Source organism: Triticum dicoccoides, chromosome 6A (assembly GCF_002162155.2).
Source record: "Triticum dicoccoides isolate Atlit2015 ecotype Zavitan chromosome 6A, WEW_v2.0, whole genome shotgun sequence".
Classification (NCBI taxonomy): Eukaryota; Viridiplantae; Streptophyta; class Magnoliopsida; order Poales; family Poaceae; genus Triticum; species Triticum dicoccoides.
In genome coordinates this window covers 235,798,960-235,807,326 of record NC_041390.1, presented here as the reverse complement: position 1 = coordinate 235,807,326, position 8,367 = coordinate 235,798,960, and positions in this window count along the sequence as shown.

The following is an 8,367-nucleotide window of genomic DNA, read 5'->3' as shown; positions in this document are numbered from 1 at the left end:
TTTACTCCTTTACCTCATGTCATTCTTTCTGAGTTAGCCTCTTCCTTTCTACGAGGATTAAGGCCTAGGCTTCTCCTCTATCTCTCAGGATGACCTGTTACTAAACCGTAAAGTCTTAGGATTGTTGGGTTGTGTCTCCGTACAGTTCTACTACTTCCGTGTGTCCTCAGTTTGACCCAGAACCTTGATATTATGATGCTGATTGATTATGCTATTCCTTTGATGAATGTCTCAAAAATCCTTTTGATCATTTACAGCCGTTATGCTACCGAAATTTTCCAGGAATGCAAGAGTTTCCAATGCTTTTGCATTACATTCCGCATCCTTATGTCGATGCTAATTCCATCTTTGTTTCCTTGGTTTCTGTGCCAGGATGTCGTCTGCTAACCGAGGTTCAGTTGCTCATAGCAAGAACCACGGAGATGGTAGGGATGAGGATCCTCCTGACCAGCCTTTGATGGCAGAGTTCTTGTTAGCATCCGAGAGGAACAAGTGTGAGACTAACCGCTTGCTGGCACAGATTGAGCAGAACACCGCACATCAGTGTAAGAAGTTGGTTTCCATCACCGACTTCATTGGTCTGAAACCACCCACCTTCCATCACTCCATTGAGCCACTCGATGCAGATGACTGGCTCCGAAGCATCACTCACAAGTTGCATTCTGCGAACGTAGCTGAAGGTGACAAGGTCACCTATGCTACCTATCACCTATAAGGTCCTTCTAGTATTTGGTGGCAGAGCTATGAGGCCATGCTACCAGCTGGTCAGATTCCTACCTGGAAGGATTTCACCGAGGCTTCTTAGGAGCACCACATTCCTCAGGCTCTCATTGACCGCAAGAGGGAAGAGTTCTGTAGTTTTACCCAGGGTAAGCTGCCTGTTGATGCTTACAGTAGAGAGTTTTGAAACCTCGCCCTCTATGCTACAGAAGAAGTGTCCACGGACGCTAAGAAGCAGGCTAGGTTCCGGAAGGGTCTCAACCCTAAGTTGCGTCGTGATCTCCACCTGCAACATTGTGATACTTTCCAGGCTCTTGTGAACAAGGCCATTAATGCAGAGACAGCTCAGCTCACTTACGAGGAGTCTCGTAAGCACAACCGAGATCTGGGTTCTTCCTCCCGCTCTAGCTCTCAAAAGCGACGGATTTGGATTCCGAACTCAGCTCTTCCACCTGGATATTCACCGAGGCCATCCGATGTGGCGCCTCACCCAGCTCAACAACATGCTCCACCCAGGACTATTAGTGGACCACTTGCCAATGTAGGTCCACGTCCTACCTCAGGAACTTGCTTCACCTGCGGAGAACCAGAGCACTATGCATGTGACTGCCCTCAGTCCAGTTATACTCCACCCCAGTCTGAGAGGTCTGTTGGCCATGAAAAGCCATCAGTCAAGATCATCAGTACCAAGCCAGCCTCCATTGAACGAGCATGTGTGCACCATGTCTCAGCTTCAGAAGCTCAAGATGATCCGGACGTCGTACTGGGTATGCTTCTTGTCAATTGTCACCCAGCTTCAGTTCTGTTCGATACTGGAGCATCCCACTCCTTCATATCCGAAGGTTACCCTCGGTTGCACGACATGTCATTTTGTGATATGTCGACTCCACTAATAATCCAGACTCCTGGTTCCAAATGGAAAACCTCCAAGGTAAGCCATGGTAATCAAATCCTTATTGACAGACTGGTATTCCTTGCTTCTTTGATATCTCTCAAGTCTTCAGATATTAACATCATCTTGGGTATGGACTGGATGACAGCTCATCATGCCAAGATCGATTGTTACACTAGATCTGTTCAACTTACACATCCATCTGGCAAAATAGTCACTGTCTCTACTAGAGTTGCAAGGCGTCAAATCTATTCCCTTAATGCCAGCCCTCTTCCAGACCTTGAAGATATTCCGGTAGTCCGTGACTTCCCGGATGTTTTTCCAGAAGAACTGCCAGGTGTCCCACCTGACAGAGATGTAGAGTTTGTCATAGAACTTATCCCAGGAACTGTTCCAATCTCTAGGAGACCATACAAGATGGCACCTTTGGAGTTAACCGAGCTTAAGAAACAACTTGATGAGTCCTTGTAAAAGGGTTTCATCCGTCCCAGTTCTTCTCCTTGGGCTTGTCCAGTCCTCTTCGTCAAGAAGAAGGATGGTACGGATCGGATGGTTGTAGATTATTGTCCCGTTAATTTGGTCACGATAAAGAACAAGTATCTGCTCCCCAGGATCAACGACCTGTATGATCAGCTCGCTGGATCCTCACTCTTTTCCAAGATGGATTTGAGGTTAGGCTACCACCAAATCAAAATCAGAAACGGGGACATCCCCAAAATGGCCTTTGTCACTCGTTATGGTCAATACGAGTACATCATGATGTCTTTCGGCCTAACCAATGCTCCAGCTACTTTCTCCCGCTTGCTGAACTCGATCTTTATGGAGTACTTAGATAAGTTCGTCGTGGTTTATCTCGATGATATTCTTATTTACTCGAAGAACGAGGAAGAGCATGCTGAACATCTTTGGCTTGTGTTAGAAAAACTCAGAGAGCGCCGCCTTTATGCCAAGTTCTCCAAGTGTGAATTTTGGTTGCCATAAGTGACCTATCTGGGCCACATGATCTCTGGTAAGGGCATTGCTGTCAATCCCGAGAGAGTCAAAGCCATTCTCGATTGGACTGCACCCAAAACGGTCAAACAAGTTAGGAGTTTCCTTGGTCTAGCCAGTTATTGTCGCCGCTTTGTTGAAAACTTCTCCAAAGTGGCCAAACCCCTCACGGAGCTTCTCAAGAAAGATAAAAGGTTTGAGTGGACCCCATAGTGTGAGCACAGTTTTTAGGAACTGAAAAGACGCCTGACTTCTGCGCCCATACTCGTGCCACCGGATTTCACTAAAGACTTTGTTATCTATTGCGATGCTTCGCGTCAAGGACTAGGTTGCATTCATATGCAGGATCGTCATGTGATTGCCTATGCATCTTGACAGTTGCATCCACATGAGGAAAATTATCCTACACATGATCTGGAGCTTGCAGCCGTAGTCTATGCACTTAAGACTTGGCGACATTACCTTCTTGGTAACCGTTGCGAAATATACACTGACCATCAGAGTCTCAAGTATATCTTCACCCAACCGGATCTGAATCTTAGACAGAGACGTTGGTTGGAGTTGATCTCGAAAAACGACTTAGGAATCACTTACACCCCAGGCAAAGCCAATGTCATGGCTGATGCTTTAAGTCATAAATCCTATTGCAACAACCTCATGTTGCAACAATGTCAACCACCCCTCCATGAGGAATTCTGTAAGCTTTACCTTCACATAGCTCCTCGTGGTTCCCTTTCTACCTTGGTGGCGAAACCTACCCTTACAGATCAGATCATAGAGGCTCAGAAGCATGATACGAGAATTTCCCGAATCAAGAATAATATTCCCAAGGGAGTTGCTAGCTGTTTCTCTATGAATGAACGAGGTGTTGTTTACTTTGGAAACCATTTGGTGGTTACCAAATGTCAACAGATGTAGCAACTGATCCTTAAGGAGGCCCATGAATCCCCTCTCACGATTCATCCCGGTAGTACAAAGATGTATCAGGAGCTACGCCAGAGGTTCTGGTGGACTAGGATGAAGAGAGAAATTGCTCAGTATATTGCCAACTATGACGTTTGTCGTCGCGTTAAGGCAGAGCATCAGAGACCTGCTGGCACCCTTCAACCTTTAGCTATTCCCGAGTGGAAATGGGACAAAGTTGGTATGGACTTCATCACCGGCTTTCCTAGGACCAAGAAAGGAAATAATGCTATCTTCGTAGTCATTCACCGTCTTTCCAAAGTGGCTCACTTCCTACCTGTTCGAGAGAGTATCACTGCTAGTCAGCTCGCTGACTTATATATCTCCCGAATAGTGTCACTCCATGGTGTTCCACTAGAGATCAATTCAGACCGTGGCAGTGTTTTCACCTCTCATTTCTGGGGAAGTTTCTAGAATGCCATGGGAACCCATCTTTCTTTCAGTACCGCTTTCTACCCTCAGTCATGTAGTCAGGTGGAAAGGGTCAACCAAATTCTCGAAGACATGCTTAGAGCTTGCATTATCTCATTCGGTATGGATTGGGAGAAATGTCTTCCTTTCGCCGAGTTTGCTTATAACAATAGCTATCAATCCAGTCTTAAGAAAGCACCCTTCGAGATTCTATATGGACGAAGATGTCGAACACCTTTGAACTAGTCAGAAACCGGTGAAAGACAATTCTTTGGACCATATATGATCCAGGAGGCAGAAGATCAAGTTCGCATCATTCGTGAGAATTTGAAAACAGCCCAATCTCGTCAAAAGAGCCAGTATGACCGCTGTCATAAGGAAGTGGCTTATGAAGTTGGCAACAAGGCTTACCTTCGGGTTACTCCTTTGAAGGGTACCCATCGTTTCGGTATCAAGGGCAAGTTGGCTCCTTGTTACATTGGTCTTTTTCGCATTTTCGCTAAACGAGGAGAGCTTGCCTACCAGTTGGAACTACCCCCACATCTTTCTCGAGTTCATGATGTCTTCCACGTCTCTCAACTCAGGCGTTGCTTCTCGGATCCCATCCGCGGAGTGGACCACGAAACGCTTGATCTCCAAGATAACCTCACTTATCGAGAGTACCCCATTCGCATTCTGGATCAAGCAGAGCATGTCACTCGACGTCATAACATCAAGTTTCTCAAGGTTCAGTGGTCTCATCATTCCGAGAGAGAAGCTGCCTGGGAGCAAGAAGATCGTCTTCGACTTAAGTACCCCGCTTTCTTTCCGCCAACTCCTGAATCTCGGGACGAGATTCTTCCGAGTGGGGGTGAGTTGTCACATCCCTAGTTCTGGTATGACCTAGGCTTGCTTTGTGCATCATGTTTAATCTTTCAAATAAATTTGAAAAGGGGAAAGTTGCAAACCCTAGCACCAAAGTTTTTTCCAATAGGTTCAACTTTAAAATGGATTTTCAATGAACCCAAAATACTCTTCGAAAATGTTCATGTGTAACACCCTCGATGCGACTATAACTCCCACGTGTCGAGGCACGACTTAGAGGCATAATCGCATTGAAGGCATATGTCGCAAGTTAGGCAATCTTCACAACATCCCATGTAATATGATAATAAAGGGGAGATAACATAGTTGGCTTACACTCGCCACATCAATCAAGTACATAAATAACATTACCTCATCCAAACACTCATGGCCCGACTATGGTGCCAAAATAAAAGAGAACCCAACATGCGACAACGGTCCCGTTCACCCCCAACTGGGCACCACTACTGATCATCGGGAAAGGAAACATAGTAACGTTGAGAGTCCTCGTCAAACTCCCACTTGAGCTCAAGTGCGTCTCCTAGAGCGGAATCATCAGGCCCTGCATCTGGTATTATAGTATCTGTGAGCCACAAGGACTCAGCAATCTTGCACCCTCGCGATCAAGACTATTTAAGCTTATAGGTAAGGCAAGGTAAATATGAGTGGAGCTGCAGCAAGCGACTAGCAAGTATGGTGGCTAACTTATTCGCAAAAGAGAGCGAGAAGAGGAGGCAAAGCGTGAGCGAGAAACTAGAGAGCAACCTGCGCAAACATTACTCCAACACTGTGTCCACTTCCCGGACTCCGCCGAGAAGAGGCCATCACGGTAACACACTCAGTTGATTCATTTTAATTAAGTTAAGGTTCAAGTTATCTACAACCGGACATTAACAAATTCCCATCTGCCCATAACCGCGGGCACGTCTTTCGAAAGTTCAATCCCTGCAGGGAAGTCCCAACTTAGCTCATGACAAGCTCTCACGGTCAACGAAGGAATAGACCTCCTCCCAAGACATTTCGATCAGACTCGGTATCTCAGTTCTTCAAGACACTTCGATAGGTTAAAACAAGACCAGCAACACCGCCTGAATGTGCCGACAAATCCCAATAGGAGCTGCACATATCTCGTTCTTAGGGCACACTCAGATGAGCCAGACGTCGGGTAGGCCAGCCGAGAGTTGCCCCTGGTAGCCCCGGACATCGCTCGGTTGGACCAACACTCAGAGGAGCACTGGCCTGGGGGCGTTAAAATAAGATGACCCTTGAGTCTGCAGAACCCAAGGGAAAGAAAAGGCTAGGTGGAGAATGGTAAAAAACCAAGGTTGGGCATTGCTGGAAAAGCTTTAATCAAGGCGAACTATCAAGGGGTTCCCATTATAACCCAACCGCGTAAGGAACGCAAAATCCGGGAACATAACACCGATATGACGGAAACTAGGGCGGCAAGAGTGGAACAAAACACTAGGCGAGAGGCCGAGCCTTCCACCCTTTACCAAGTATATAGATGCATTAAGATAACATAGCAATATAATGATATCCCAACAAGTAAATAAATGTTCCAACAAGGAACGGCCTTTAATCTTCACCTGCAACTAGCAACGCTATAAGAGGGGCTGAGCAAAGCGGTAACATAGCCAATCAACGGTTTGCTAGGACATGGTGGGTTAGAGGTTTGACATGGCAATTTGGGAGGCTTGAAAGCTAGTGGTAGGCATCGTAGCACTGACATAGCAAAAGAGCGAGCAAACTAGCATAGCAAAGATAGTAGTGATTTCGAGGGTATGATCATCTTGCCTGCACAGTTGTCAGAGTTGACTGGATCCTCGAAAGCAAACTCAACGGGCTCCTCGTTAGCGGACTCGTCTCTCGGCTCTACCCAAACAAGACAAACAAGTAACAAGGATACAATCAACCACGTGCAAGGATCAAACAATATGATGCAATGATGATATGCTATGTGTGATGTGATGTGGGATGCAAAATGCAAGATAAGACAGGAAAAGCATGAACCTGGCCTCAACCTGGAAATCCAAGTGTGCCACTGGAAATATGAGATGAAATCGCTTGAAAACGATATAAAGAACGCCGGAATCGGAGTTACGGTTTGGAAATGGCAAGCGATTCAAAAATGACACCGGTCTGCGATTTACAGCAAGTAGCCATCTAAATGCAATGAGATGAACATGCTATAGCACCCAAACATGACAACAAAATACATGGCAGGGATGCATTCAAGATGCTTAACAAAAGTCTAGCACTGAGCTACGGCCAATTCATCCATTAACAGGTTCAAACAAGCATGGAAAAAATGCATATGGCAAACAGATCTCAGACTTAGTGAAATTAACAGTTGTCTGGAATTTCAGATCAGGTAGCACTCTTCGGAGCAACAAAACTACATGCTACAGGACCTGAATATGGAAAAGTAAAGCATGGCATGGAGCTACTCAAAGAGATTAACAAAAGTCCCTTAGTGACCTTGAGCCAAAAGGGATCAAAAAATACAATTGCTAGCATATGAACATAGCAAAAACATAATCGGTTTTCAGACTTAGTGAAAACTGACACATGCTGAAACATAACTCAAGTAGGCATGTTTACGAGCTCGATGCACTCACTACGGCGCAAGTCATGGCAATACAAGCATACATCCATCAATAAGGCACAAAATTCAAGCTATAAATGGCAAGAGCAATAGCATAGCATGCACGGATCAACTACAACATCATCGGCAAAATTGCAAACAAGTGGACAATCTTCCCAGATTCACAAAGTAGCAAAAGTAGAGCTCGATTGACTCAAGCTAGGATGCTCCATAATTGCAAACAAAGGCATGGATGGATAGAGCACTACAATATTAACAAAACATCCTTACTGATCATCCTCAAAAGAGGCACGGATCACTAGGAAACAACATGAACATATGGCAACATGAGATAAACAGATCAAGGACTTTGTGGAATTGCTAAGTCCCTGAAAACAGAATTAGCAAGTGCACCACTTTGCAAGCTTGCACTAGTCACCACACACATCACAAAAATATATGGGTTGCACCTCTGGAAAGATGACAAAACCCTTAACAAAACATATGTAGAGCATCAGGGCATATCATGCACAAATTAATCATGGCAAAAATGACAAAAACCTAAATGGAGCAGCAGATCTGACAATTATCTCAAGTAGCCCTCTTCTAACAGCATTTCGGGCATCAAGATGAACTCAAATAAAAATGATGCAATGGAATGAAATGATGTACTCTCCTAGATGAACATTTTGATATGCTATATGCATGAATCGGAGCTACGGATGCAAAGTTACGGTAGGTCAAAGTATGCAACATGGGCTAGGGTTTCTGAGGGAAAAGTCAACCGAGACGAAAAATATCCCAGATCTGGATCGCACGCGGATCGAGGACGGCCGGCGAGCAACTGTTCACGCCGGAGTTGAGGTCGCCGGCGATGGCGTCGTGGTGGTCGGACTTGGCGGGATCTCGCCGGAATTCGCGGGGAGGACGGCGGAGGGCGGCGGGATCCCGGACTTGGCGG